Source organism: Saccopteryx leptura, chromosome 3 (assembly GCF_036850995.1).
Source record: "Saccopteryx leptura isolate mSacLep1 chromosome 3, mSacLep1_pri_phased_curated, whole genome shotgun sequence".
NCBI lineage: Eukaryota > Metazoa > Chordata > Mammalia > Chiroptera > Emballonuridae > Saccopteryx > Saccopteryx leptura.
In genome coordinates, this window is record NC_089505.1 from 255,502,851 (window position 1) to 255,517,548 (window position 14,698).

The window sequence follows — 14,698 nt, forward strand, 5'->3', positions numbered from 1 at the left end:
GGTATATATCCAAGAGAAATAAAAACACTATACGGAAAAGATGTCTGCATTCCCATGGTTTTTGCAGCATTATTCACAATAGCCATGATATGGAAGCAACCTATATGTCTGTCAATGAATGAATGGACAAAGAAGATCTGAGATAAATATACACACATAATGGAATATTATTTAACCATAAGAAAGGAGATCCTGCTTTGCAACAACATGGACTTTAAGAACATTATGCTAAGTGAAATAAGCCAGACAAAGAAACCAAACTCATAGAAACAGAGAGTAGAATGGTAGTTATCAGGGGCTGGGAGTGGGGGAATTGGGGAGATGTAATTTAAGGGTACAAATTTGTAACTAATTGATAAATAAGTTCTGGAGATCTAATGCACACCATAGTGATTATAGTTGATAATACTGTATTGTAAACTTCAAAGTTGCTAATAGACTAGATCTAGTTTTCTTACCACAAAAAAACAAGTAATAATGTGATGTGAAAGAAGTGTTAGCTAATGGTAGTAATCATACTGCAATATATAAATGTATCAATGCAACATGTTGTGCACTTTAACGTAATACTATACATCAATTATATCTCAATTTTGTATTGAAGTTTTTGGGATGACACTGGCCATTACATCTCAATTTTAAAAACTAAGAAAAATGTTTCTATAGTTTGGCAAACTTATTATGTATTATATAAATAACACAAAAAATTATCATAACCAGACATATATATTACTGCTAAAATATTATCTAGTCTCTCCCAAAGGCTGGTAAAAAGGTTGACTTACTTGTTGACGTTCAGCTCTTATCTGCTATCATTCCAGTTGTCTAGCTAAGTCAGTTATAGTAGAAAAAAGTTTTACAAACCAAAAACAACATACAAAAGAAAAAAGCATATTCATAACAAAATTTATGGCCAAAATGAGTTATCATTTTATATATATGATAAAGAGAAAAGGATTGGAGGTTTAAGCAGAGTAATTTAAAATGTGGCTTAAGAGTTGGTCATACAACTGGAATAACTCTGACACCTTTAACTGATGTTCTAGCCATCATTGTTCTACACTGAAACGGAAAAACAGATTTCAAGGTATCAGTGTCCGCAATGAAGGCATCCTGCAGATAGTATTTACCAGGTCACTTCTATCCAGGGAAGAAACAGGTTGTCATCTGTATTATGTGATACACTGCTATGTTGATGAGGAAATTTCCCCTCAAAACCTATTTTCTTCTCTCCTCTTAACTCTGTTACTAAATGTCTTAAATTCCATCATTAAAAGATAATTTAATTCAGAGAGAATATTGTTTAGTGCCAACTTTTATCAAAACAGACATGATCAATTGTAAGATGTACTATTATATGTGTCACTAAGAAAGCAAAACCATTGCCGATTATAATACCATCAATTGTAAGAGGTATCCGAATTTCAGACATACTAAAATATGAAAAACATATGTTTAAGTGCTATGAAATTGAGTAATTAAGAGCATTGACCTTGAAACCAAACACATCTAGATGAACATTCTGATTCTGCCATTTGATAAATTGGTTGCTTTCAGGTACTTACTTAACTATTCTGAACCTCTACCTTCTCCTCAGTGAAATTCAAATATTAATATATATATACCTCTCTGGTTAGCAAAAATTACCTAAAATGAGACATAAAAATATGCTTAGTGCAGATTCTAGCCCTGAGTTAGGTCTCCAAAAAGAAAATTGATTTTGCTATTGAAAAATTACCTGAACAGGCGATGGCGCAGTGGATAGAGCGGCAGACTAGGACGCAGAGGACCCAGGTTTGAAACCCCGAGGTTGCTGGCTTGAGCGCAAGTTCATCCAGCTTTAGTGCAGAGTCACTAGCTTGAGCATGGGATCATAGACATGACCTCATGGTCGCTGGCTTGAGCCCAAAGGTCACTGGCTTGAAGCCCAAGGTCACTGGCTTGAGCCCAAGGTCGCTTGATTGAGCAAAGGGTCACTTGCTCTGCTGTAGCCCCCGGTCAAGGCACATATGAGAAAGCAATCAATGAACAACTTAGATGCCGCAATGAAGAATTGATGCCTCTCATCTCTCTCCCTTCCTGTCTGCCTGTCCTCATCTGTCCCTTTCTCTGACTCTCAGTCTCTGTCAAAAAAGAAATTATTAGCTAGAAGTAATTACCATTGGGGAGAGTAGCATATTAAGTCCCCACTACTCATGATTCTTTACTTTCAACAAGTTGTGAGAGTTTAGATAAAACAGATCTCCACAGACTGAGGTATCTGACAGAAATGTGTTTGTGGAGGAGATAAGACTACAACTGGGAAACTGCCTGGAGGTGGTGGAGAGCTAGATCCAGAAAAGGAGATCAGAAATACCAAATCCAAATGTTATTATAGCAACTTTTGCCCAGAATTGCTTCTGGTTTCAATTTTATTGAAACATCAAGAATACACTCATACCCTTGAAAACAATATGTTGAGTGAAAGAAGACAGTCATAAAAGACCATATACTGTATGATTCCATTTATATGGAGTTTCCAGAGTAGGCAAGTCCACGGAGACAGAAAGTAGGTTAGTGGTCTCCAGTGGCTGAGGGAGGGGGCAGAGGGAGTGGCAGCTAATGGGTGTAGGCATTTTAGGGTGATAAAATTTCTAAAATTAGATTGTAATGACTATTGTGGAATTCTGTGAATATGCTAAAACCCATTCAATTGTACATTTTAAATCAGTGAATTTTATGGTATGTGATACATACATACCTCAATAAAATGTTTAAGAAAAAAAGAATATATTCATACGTCCTGCTATATTGATATCTAGAACTTAACTTTTAAAATTTTCACTTTTTAAAACAATAAAAGCAACTGAACATACTTAGAAAAATAAACATTTCAACTTTAAATTACACTTAAGTTCATACAACTCACAAAGTTCAGTAAAGGTGTTCACTTTCTACATGTAAAATAGCCAGTTTAAAACATAGCCTCCAATTCTGTGAACTTCAGAAGATTTAGTCACAGGGATAATCATTAAGCCTCTGTCATGAGCTGGCATATATTACGCTGTAGGGATGCAAAGGAGCTCCTTATATCCAGGGGTGATAGTCAAGACATTTTAAAATAATGAAATCACCCCATCTACAACACTGTGGACAAGCCTAGGGTATTTCTTCCAAGAAGCAGGTAAACTGATCTCATTCACACAAGGGCCACTTAACTATGTTTTGCCTGAATAGTCAGGTTTTTTATTCTTCCCTCAAAGATCTCTGTTGTGGGTGTTGATACTCCTATTTTCTGCTGCTTTGCTTAATATATAGTGTTTCCTTTATCCCTCCTACCTCAATGCCCCACTCATATTTCAGGCTGGGACCTACTCCTAATTTAGAGCTCTCTTTCCTCCTTTAGCCAACTTGTATTATGAATTTACCTTTGCCACCCAGCTTAGTGTATCCCAAGGTTCTCTTTACCAGGCCACAGTCACAGAGCTCCAGGAAAAAGCTACCTGGTCTCAACTCTCCAGGCAGAGGAGAACAGAAGCTTCATATCCACGCATGCTGCAAATGGCTTTTTCCAGTCTACCTGAATCATTACCAGCTAGAAGCAGCGGTCATTGGGACTTGGACATGAGCTGCAAAATATAGAATGGTGACAACAATTCCAGTGCCATGCGGACTTTTCCTGTGGGGAACTTTCCTGGACTCCTGCTCCCTGTGACAGCTCCTAACAGACTGAACTGTGGTTGGGTTGCATTTTTCAGGGATTTGGCATGGTGATGGGGCCAACTTGGACTTGGGGAACATGTTAAGGACACTACTCTTTTAGGGATTCTTGCTGTATTGGCCAAGAGTTTGCTTACAGGCTTTTAATCACTGTAAAAAAAAATAGAGGACTGGATGAAGAAGATGGGGCACATATACACCATGGTATACTATTCAGCTAGGAGAAATGGTGACATTGGATCACTTATAGAGGAATGGTGGAGTCTTGGTAGCATTGTGCGGGGTGAAATAAGCGAATCAGAAAAAAACAGGAACTGCAGGATTCCATACATTGGTGGGACATAAAAGCGAGTCTAAGATGCATGGACAGGAGTGTGGTGGCTATGGGGAGGTGGGGGGAGGGAAGGAGGGAGAGGGGGAGGAGGAGGGGTACAGAGAGAACTGGATGGAGGGTGGCGGAGGATGATCTCGCTTCGGGTGATGGGTACGCAACAGAACTAAATGACAAGATGACCTGGAAATGTTTTCTTTGAATGTATGTACCCTGATTTATTGATGTCACCCCATTAAAATAAAAATTTATTTAAAAAAAAAAAAAAAAAAAAAAAGAAATCAGCCACTAACCAATCAGAAGAGATGCTAGCTGGAGGCTGCTCAGCTGCTGGAATTTGGAGGAGTGTGGGGTCCAGGAAGAAGGGCCAAGGAAATTAAATGGGGAAGGATTAGGGAAAGATGGTACTTGGAAGCTCAAGAAAGAATAGTAATACTAAGTAATACAGATTTTAATATTTTAGTAACTGGCTAGAGCTGTCAAATATGTATTTTCCGATGGCTTTAGGCGACCCCTGTGTTTTGGTTGTTCGACCCCCACCGGGTTCGTGACCCACAGGTTGAGAACCGCTGGTCTACATTATCTCTGGTGTGCCATCAGAATGCTCACCTGACACTCCAGATGTAGCCTGAAAATTTTAGATGTTGAGAGATGATCTATTCTACTCCTGATGTGACATTTGAATAAAAGCCATAAAATACATTAATGGGCTTTAGAAATAACTTCAAAGGAACTAGTCCAGTAAACAGATGAGCCCAGACTCCCAGGATGGCTAGGAGCTGAGGAGTCCTTGAGATAGAGAAGTCGTTAGACTCCCAGGATGGCTAGGAGCTGAGGAGTCCTTGAGATAAGGAAGTCACAAGAACTACTAAGACAGTAAATGTAACCACATCCTAGGGGATAGATAGGGATATTTCCAGCTGGGGCTTTCAACTGTATGACTGGTTACTAAGGCACGTGACTAGAATTTAATTTGGGGGAGCCAATTGCTAAACGCCAAATTTGCTTCTGTATGAACTGCTTGCTTGCTATGCTATAAAAACCCCTAGACTATAGGCGCTCGGTGTGGCTCTTGTGACTACCACTTGAGTTCACCCCTGCGCAGGTTTGTTTTGTTTTGCTTTGTTTTCTTTTTCTCTTGGCCATAAAACTTTGTCTGAAACTCTCCAAACGTCTCCAGTGTTTGTTTTACCCGGCGAGTGCAACACTGACATTTTATATATGAGACAACCAAGGCTGAGAAAAAGGTGGGCTTGTCCATGATGCATGAATAGTAAGAGTCAGAACAAGGATCCACATCTCCTAAATCTCAATCCAGGTCAAATGAAGTAAGGAAAAATGGGTGAAACGTCCTTACAACAAATTAATTTGCCAAGTCATCATTTTTAACCATTTCTAAACCAGAGTTTTAATTTATTTTTATTGCGTGCATAAAAAAAGCACTTCTTCACAAGAGTAAAAGAACTTGGACATGGAAAGCAATGGGGCAGTGGGTCTAGATTTCTGGATAATTTTTTAAAATTTAGTTAATGGAAAACACCATGGCACAAATGTAGCATTTCTCAAAAGAATCCATGCAATGTTGCCAAAACAAATTTGAAGAGAATAAATCAAAGGCATTTAAAGTAAAATAAATGCTGGCACATAATTTAATTTGTTAACTTCTGTCTTTCTAGTTATTAGAAAGAAAGTACCAAAAGAAACATAAGAAAAGACAGAAGGCCCTGGCCCGTTGGCTCAGTGGTAGAGCGTCGGCCTGGAGTGCAGAATACCCGAGTTCGATTCCCGGCCAGGGCACACAGGAGAGATGCCCATTTGCTTCTCCACCTCTCCCCCTCTCCTTCCTCTCTGTCTCTCTCTTCCCCTCCCGCAGCCGAGGCTCCATTGGAGCAAAGATGGCCTGGGTGCTAGGGATGGCTCCTTGGCCTTTGCCCCAGGTGCTAGAGTGGCTCTGGTCGCAATGGAGCAACGCCCCGGAGGGGCAGAGCATCGCCCCCTGGTGGGCGTGCCGGGTGGATCCCGGTCAGGCGCATGCGGGAGTCTGTCTCTCCCCGTTTCCAGCTTCAGAAAAATACAAAAAAAAAAAAGAAAAAGAAAAGACAGATAAAAATTATTCTATTTGTTATAAGTTTTATTTAGAGAATTGCCAATAAAATGATGCAGAAAAATCTTTTGGGTGCTTGGGGTTTTGTGTATATTGAGGAAGAGATTAATATATCCACTCAATTATGCTTCAGTAATAACTATGATGTTTGAATGGCCCTTTACAGTTTTAAAAATGCTTTCCTAAACATGTGGTAGAAGATTATTGACATGGGAAATATTTTTCAATATATATATATATATATGTATATATATATATATATATATATATATTTTTTTTTTTTTTTTTTGTATTTTTCTGAAGCTGGAAAAGGGAGAGACAGTCAGACAGACTCCCGCATGCACCCGACCGGGATCCACCCGGCACGCCCACCAGGGGCGACGCTCTGCCCACCAGGGGGCGATGCTCTGCCCATCCTGGGCGTCGCTATGTTGCAACCAGAGCCACTCTAGCGCCTGAGGCAGAGGCCAAGGAGCCATCGCCAGCGCCCGGGCCATCTTTGCTCCAATGGAGCCTTAGCTGCGGGAGGGGAAGAGAGAGACAGAGAGGAAGAAGAGGGGGAGGGGTGGAGAAGCAGATGGGAGCATCTCCTGTGTGCCCTGGCTGGGAATCGAACCTGGGACTTCTGCACGCCAGGCCGACGCTCTACCACTGAACCAACCGGCCAGGGCCTCAATATATTTTTAAGTGAGACCTTGGGTGGTTGGCTTAGTGGTAGAGTGTCAGCCTAGCATGTGGATGTACTGAGTTCAATTCCCAGTCAGGGTACACAGGAGAAGCACCCATCAGCTTCTTCACCCCTCCCCCTCTCTCTTCTCTCTTTCTCTCTCTCTCTTCCCCTCCTGCAGCCATGGCTTGATAGGAGCAAGTTGGCTGTGGGCACTGAGGATGGATCCATGGCCTCTGCCTCAGGCACTAAGAAGAGTTCAGTTGCTGAGCAACAAAGCAATGCGCCAAATAGGCAGAGCACTGTCCCCTAGTGGGTTTGCCAAGTGGATCCCAGTCAGGGTGCATGCCAGAATCTATTTATGCCTCCCATTCTCTCACTGAGTAAAAATAAATAAATAAATAAATAAAATATTTTTAAGTAAAATTCAAGCTACAAAATATATGCACAGTTAAAATGCTATTTTTGTTTAAAAGAAAGAGTGTGTTCTGTATGTGTGCATGCGCATATATGTTAAAAAAGTTGAAGACATTGCCTGACCAGGAAGGTGGTGGCACAGTGGATAGAGTGTCGGACTGGGATGCCAAGGACCCAGGTTTGAGACCCCGAGGTCACCAGCTTGAGCGTGGGCTCATCTGATTTGAGCAAAAGCTCACCAGCTTGGACCCAAGGTCACTGGCTCGAGCAGGGGGTTACTCAGTCTGCTGAAGGCCCATGGTCAAGGCATATATGGGAAAGCAATCAATGAACAACTAAGGTGTTACAATGTGCAACGAAAAACTAAAGATTGATGCTTCTCATCTCTCCGTTCCTGTCTGTCTCTATCTGTCCCTCTCTCTGACTCTCTCTCTGTCCCTGTAAAAAAAAAAAAAAATGAAGACATTGACATACTACCTGTTGTCCTTGTTTGGTAGAATTATGAGTACTACTCTGATGTTTTCTGTTGTCTTTACTGTTCTCCAGGTTTCTTGCATTAAACGTGTATTACTTCCATAATTCAGAAAAGTAAGAGAAACATAAAATTTAAGTGCCTCCATCTACATTTTATAGCCATTGAACCTCATAACAATTATGTGACATACCATACCTTATTTTATAGAAAGGGATATTGAGGCTCAGAAGAACTGCAGGACCTACCACTTGATGGTACCAGAGCTTAGGTTCTCACCATGGCCATCTGACTCTAAACTTTATGCTTTCCTCTACATTGTGATGCTCGATTCTTGCAGCTGGTGTTGAGGTGGCTCACTGCAGCCCATTCAGGGATATCATTATGTTATCTTTGCAGCAGAGCACCATCCACTCACTTTGTACCTGCAAGTCATTCTGTAGAAATCAATTTTCCAATTAAAATGGTAGCTGTCTTGAAAGTGGTACCAAAGGCTTGAAGCAATTAAGCTCCCACAACAAATTCCTGCAGCTTTATTCATTTGAGTAGCTGTCATTTCCAAGCAGTGCACTGTGCACTGCTCTCAAACATTAAAAGCTTCCCGGAGTCTCTCCTATGCTCTGTCATCTTTCTCCATATCCAATTTCCACTCTTACCAGTTTTTTCAAGGTATGTGTTTTTCTGTGACCCTTTTCTTAAAAGCTACTCCTTGCTTCCTAATAGATCCTGTTCTGTAATGGGGGGGGGGGGGGAGAAAAAATTGTGGGGAAGTAAAAGTTATGGAGCTTAATGTGACCACAAGCTCTGCTGGAAGCTCTGAAAATCTAACCCATTACCTCATTACCTCCCAGATGAACTCAGAAGGCTACAGCTGTTGATTTTCTGAGCCTGGAACCAGATCTCAGTCAAGTGAAAGTGTCTGCCTCAGGATTTTCTAGATACTGTTTTACTCTTTGATTTTTCACACAAATTTTGCAGCATAAGTAAATGGTCTGAACAAGTGACATTGTTCGGGTTGGAAATATTTGGAGTGTAAGCTCTATAACAATTTTGTGAGGTACATAGGGAAGTTCTGGGTTAAGCCAAAATCTGATTTTGTGCACCTCTGCCAGATGAAATTCTACTCTCATCCTTCAGAGCTAAACTATTATATATCGTTCTAGGCCCAGTGATGATAATTTCCAGGTGTTTATTTCTTTATTCTGTTTTTTAAAAATAATGTATATTTTCAGGCCCTGGCCGGTTTGCTCAGTGGTAGAGCGTCGGCCTGGCGTGCAGAAGTCCCAGGTTCGATTCCTGGCCAGGGCACACAGGAGAAGTGCCCATCTGCTTCTCCACCTCTCCCCCTCTCCTTCCTCTCTGTCTCTCTCTTCCCCTCCCGCAGTCGAGGCTCCATTGGAGCAAAGATGGCCCGGGCGCTGGGGATGGCTCCTTGGCCTCTGCCCCGGCGCTAGAGTGGCTCTGGTCGCAACAGAGCGACCCCCCAGAGGGGCAGAGCATCGCCCCCTGGTGGGCAGAGCATCGCCCCTGGTGGGCGTGCTGGGTGGATCCCGGTCGGGTGCATGCGGGAGTCTGTCTGACTGTCTCTTCCCATTTCCAGCTTCAGAAAAATACAAAAAAAAAATGTATATTTTCAGCTGAGGATGCTGATATTTATAAATAATGTGACCCAGATATGTCTGGGCCTCACAGCCCTGTCCTGAGAACGGACACTATGAAGTAGGACTCAGCAGTTCTGTACTTCTGAAGAACAAACTCCCCTAAGACATTAACAAGAAACATAGGTTTTATTGTAGATTTCATGGAGCAGTGGATGAAAGGGTTATATCAAGCGCCACAGGGCACACTTCAATAGAAACTCCCATTAAACATCTCAAATCTCCTCAGAATGATCTCCTCAGCTACTGCTTCACCTTTAATCTTGCTCACACATAGGTTCTAAGTTTTTCCTAGTTCCCGACCTTGCTACATTGTTCCTTAGCCCTGCCTTCTTTTTTTTACCCCTTGCAAAATAAAATTTTTTTCTAATGCAAAACAATTTAGCATACCCTTTTTTTTTTTTTTTTTTTTTTTGACAGAGACAGAGACAAAGTCAGAGAGAAGAACAGATAGGGACAGACAGACAGACAGGGGGAGAGGAGAGAGGTAAGAAACATCAGTTCTTTGTTGTGGCACCTGAGTTGTTCATTGATTGCTTTCTCACATGTGCCTTGACCGGAGGGCTACAGCAGCGCAAGTGACCCTTTGCTCAAGCCAGCGACCTTGGGCTTAAGCTAGCAACCTTGGGCTTTAAGCCAGTGACCTTTGGGTTCAAGCCAGTGACCATGGGGTCATGTCTATGATCCCATGCTCAAGCCAGCAACCCCACATTCAAGGTGGTGAGCCTGTGCTCAAGCTGGATGAGCCCACACTCAATCTGGCGACATTGAGGTTTCGAACCTGGGTCCTTTGCATTCCAGTCCAACACTCGATCCACTGCGCCATCACCTGGTCAGGCTAAAGCCTCTTAACCTTGCATCTTTACACCCATCACTGTTCAGCAAAGAACTTCCTTTGGAATCAGTTGGGTATTATAAACTGCAAGTCATTTTTCATTGTCACAAATAATTTTTTCCTTTGTCACCATAGTGTTGACTACTACTAGTAATCAGAGAAATGTATATCAAAATCACAATGCAGTGTCATCTCATACCTGTAAGAATGGCTATCATCAAAAAGATAAGAAATAACAAATGCTAGCAAGGATATGAAAGAAAAGGAATCCTTGTGCACTATTGGTGAAATGGAAATTGATATAGCAATTATAGAAAACAGTATGGAGGCTCCTCAAAAAATTAAAAATAAAACTATCACATGATCAGTAATCCCACTCTGGATATATAGCCGAAAGAAACAAAGTGCTGTCCCAAAGAAATATCTGCACCCCCATATTTATTGCAGTATTATTTACAAAATCCAAGACATAGAAACAATCTAAATGTCCATCAACAGGTGAATGAATAAAGAAATTGTGCTATATGCTATACATAGATCAAGGGAACAGAATAGAGAAAGAGCCCAGAAATAAACCCATGCCTATATGGTCAATTAATATATGACAAAGGAGGTCAGGACATACAGTGGGGTAAAGACAATCTATTCAATAAGTGGTGTTAGGAAAATTGGACAGATATATGCAAAATAAATAAATAAAATTAGACTTTTTATTCTATATGCAATAATAAACTCAAAATAAATTAAAGACTTAAATATAGGACTCAAAACCATAAATCTCCTAAAATAAAACATAGGCAGTATAATCTGTAATATTTCTCTTAGCAATATTTTTTTCATACATATATCTCCTCAGGCCAGGGAAACAAACAAAAAAAAATAAACAAATGGGACTACATCAAACTAAAATGCTTTTGGCCCTGGCTGGTTGGCTCAGCGGTAGAGCGTCTGCCCTGTGTGTTGAAGTCCTGGGTTTGATTCCTGGCCAGGGCACACAGGAGAAGCACCCATCTGCTTCTTCACCCCTCCCCCTCTCCTTCCTCTCTGTCTCTCTCTTCCCCTCCCGCAGCCAAGGCTCCATTGGAGCAAAGTTGGCCCAGGCGCTAAGGATGGCTCCATGGCCTCCACCTCAGGTGCTAGAATGGATCTGGTTTTAGCAGAGCAACGTCCTCTGTTTGGACACATGCGAGAGTCTGTCTGCCCCCCTTCTCACTTAGGAAAAATACAAAAAAAAAACCCAAAAAACAAACAAAAAAACTAAAAGACTTTTTGCATAGCAAAGGAAACTATAAACAAAAAGAAAATTCAAACTACTGAATGAGAGAACATATTTGCCCATAACATTCAATAAGATGTTAATATAAAAAATTTATAAAGAACTCATAAAACAACATCAACCCCTCATCAAGCAAACTAATTTAAAAATGGGCAGAAAACTTGAATAGACACTCCTCCAAAGAGGACATACTCATGGCCAATAGACATATGAAAAAATGCTCAACATCACTAATCATCAGAGAAATTCAAATTAAAACCACAGTGAGATATCACCTCACATCTGTCAGAATGCCTATCATCCAAAAAACAAACAGGTATAAGTGAGAAAGTGAGTAAAGACCCCTCATCCACTGTTGGTGGGACTGCAGATTGATGCAGACTCTATGGAAAAGATAGCTGCAGCCTATGACCTAGTGTTTCTACTTCTGGGAAAGTCAAACCACTAATTCAAAAGGATATATGCACCCCTATGTTCACTGTAGCATTGTTTACAATAGACAAGATGTGGAAGCAACCCAAGTGCCCATCAATATATGAGTGGATAAAAAAGTAGTTGCACACATATATATACAACGAAATATTACTCAGCCATAAAAAAGAATAAAATCTTACCATCTGTGACAGCATGGATGGACCTAGAGGGTATTATGCTCAGTGAAATAAGTCAGACAGAGAAAGACAAATACCTTATAATTTCACTTATATGTGGGATCTGAAGTAAACAAACAAAATAGAAATAAACTCATAGATACAGAGAACAGATTGATGGTTGTCAGAGGAGAGGAATGTTGGGGGCTGGGTAAAAAGCTGAAGGGATTAAGAAGTACAAATCTGTATAAAATAGTCCCAGAAATATAAAATGCAGCAAAGGGAATATTGTCAATAATATTGTAATAACTATGTACTATGCCAGCTGGGTATGTGAAATATCGAGGGAACCACTTTGCAAAGTATATGATTATCTAACCACTAGGCTATACACCAAAACTAGTAAAAAGTAATACTGAATATAAACTATAATTGAAAAATAAAAGTTAAAAGAAGAAATTATGATAATAGAATACTATTCAGCCATAATAAAGAAGGAAATCTTGCCATTTGCAGTAACATGAATGAACCTTGAGGACATTATGCTAAGTTAAATTGAGTCAGAGAAAGACAAATACTGTATGATTTCACTTCTATGTAGAAGTTTAAAAAACCAAACTCATGGAAGCAGAGATCAGATTTATAGTTGCCAGAGGCCAGGTGGTGAGGCAGGGTTGGGGGGGGGAGGATTAGGTGAAGGTAGTCAAAAGGTACAGATCTCTAGTTTAAGATAAATAAGTTCTGTGCATGTAATGTACAACACGATGACTATAGTTAACAATACTTTGTATATTGTATATATGAAAGTTGCTAAGAGAGTGGATCTTTTTTTTTTTTTGTATTTTTCTGAAGCTAGAAACGGGGAGAGACAGACAGTCTACCGCATGCGCCCGACCGGGATCCACCCGGCACGCCCACCAGGGGGCGATGCTCTGCCCACCAGGGGGTGATGCTCTGCCCCTCCAGGGCGTTGCTCTGCTGCGACCAGAGCCACTCCAGCGCCTGGGGCAGAGGCCAAGGAGCCATCCCCAGCGCTCGGGCCATCTTTGCTCCAATGGAGCCTCAGCTGCAGGAGGGGAAGAGAGAGCCAGAGAGGACGGAGAGGGGGAGGTGTGGAGAAGCAGATGGGCGCCTCTCCTGTGTGCCCTGGCCGGGAATCAAACCCAGGACTTCTGCACGCCGGGCCAACGCTCTGCCACTGAGCCAACCGGCCAGGGCCAGAGAGTGGATCTTAAAAATTCTCATTACAAGGAAGAAAATTTTTAACTGTGAAGTGGTGCACGTTAACTAATCTGATTGTGATGATCATTTTGCAATATATACATATATCAAATAATTACGTTGTACACTTTAAACTTATTCAATTTTACATGTCAATTATGTCTAAATAAAACTGAAAAGAAAAATCACAATAGTGTTGACTTACCATGTCAACTTCTGAAACTGTAGGTCCAAATTTTAATATGCTTTTCTTCAGGAGTAGTTCAGCAAAAGCTTGAGTCTTTCTGCAGCAAAGCCATTTGGTGGAGATGCAAAGAGAGAGGGCCTGAGATGGAAGGAACCTAAGGAATTTAAGGTGAAGAAAAAAACAACTAAGGTTTAGATAGTTTACATGCATTATTTCATTGCATCTTCACAAGCATATTTTACAGATGAGAAAGCTGAGGGCTTACAGAATTTCATTGTTATTAAGAAGCACAGCTGGGATTCCAAGCCAAGTCCATTGACTCCACAGTCTGAGGGCTTTCCTTTTGCTTTATCACCTTCAAAGGTTTGAAATTTCTTATAGAGCTACTTCGCTACCATCCCATCAAGCTCACTGGCTACTCAGCTTTGGATCTATCCATAGAAAGCCCTTCTTCTCTTACACTAACCGGCTCAGGGACAGCTGGATTTAGCAGCATCTCCTGGCTCGGACTTGCCCTGTCCCATTGCAAGTGCTATCCAAGCAGCCACATGAATCTCTGACATCTCATTGGAATGTCAAAATATTGGTACTACTGGGAAAGAGATGATGGATGAGCTGGAGTGCTGTAGTAGAAAGTACCCTGGACAAAGGTTCAGGCTACACAGAGACCCACAGAATAAACCAGGGTGTCTCTCAGTCTCTTTGGAAACAAATTTTTGCATAAAGTGCATTGAAACAAAACACAACAGAATCCATAATTGTGGACTGGTTCTCACAATGTCTCTCAAACATACAAAAGTAAACATTGTATTTTATACCTAAACATTTTACCAACATGACATGAACAGATTTAGTCTTGTAGTATAAAATAGGACAGAATATGTTTTAATTCTCTGTCACCTGCAAGAAGCATTATTTTTATATATATAGGGAAGGCTATATGTGGATTTACTTCAGCTGCCTACTCAGTGCCTGAAGTGTCTTTGCTCAAATTACTTTACTTCTTTCTGCCTTAATTTCTTTGATGATAAAGGAAGAAATTAGGCTAGGTAAGTTTCCTTCCAGCCATGTGGTTTATAGAGGGTGAATATCTTCAAAGAACCACTTACCTTGTAGAAAACACTATTCCTTCCAGTAGAAGAATCCCACACTCAACATATTTACCAGCAACCATAGTTCCCTTAAAGTTAACCACAAATTACAGATAAAAAGGGGTATAAGGACATTAGCTAAGGGGTGGG

General features: G+C 40.9%; 1 protein-coding gene across 1 annotated transcript in view; it reads right to left on the reverse strand.

Annotated features, from left to right (window-relative positions):
- Window positions 1-14,698, reverse strand: part of EHBP1 (EH domain binding protein 1) — a 571,353-nt gene that overhangs the window by 506,559 nt on the left and 50,096 nt on the right. Inside the window, exon 2 of the mRNA XM_066378173.1 lies at window positions 13,476-13,611. The gene's annotated coding sequence lies outside the window, so the exon portion shown is untranslated. The remainder of the gene's footprint in view (window positions 1-13,475; window positions 13,612-14,698) is intronic.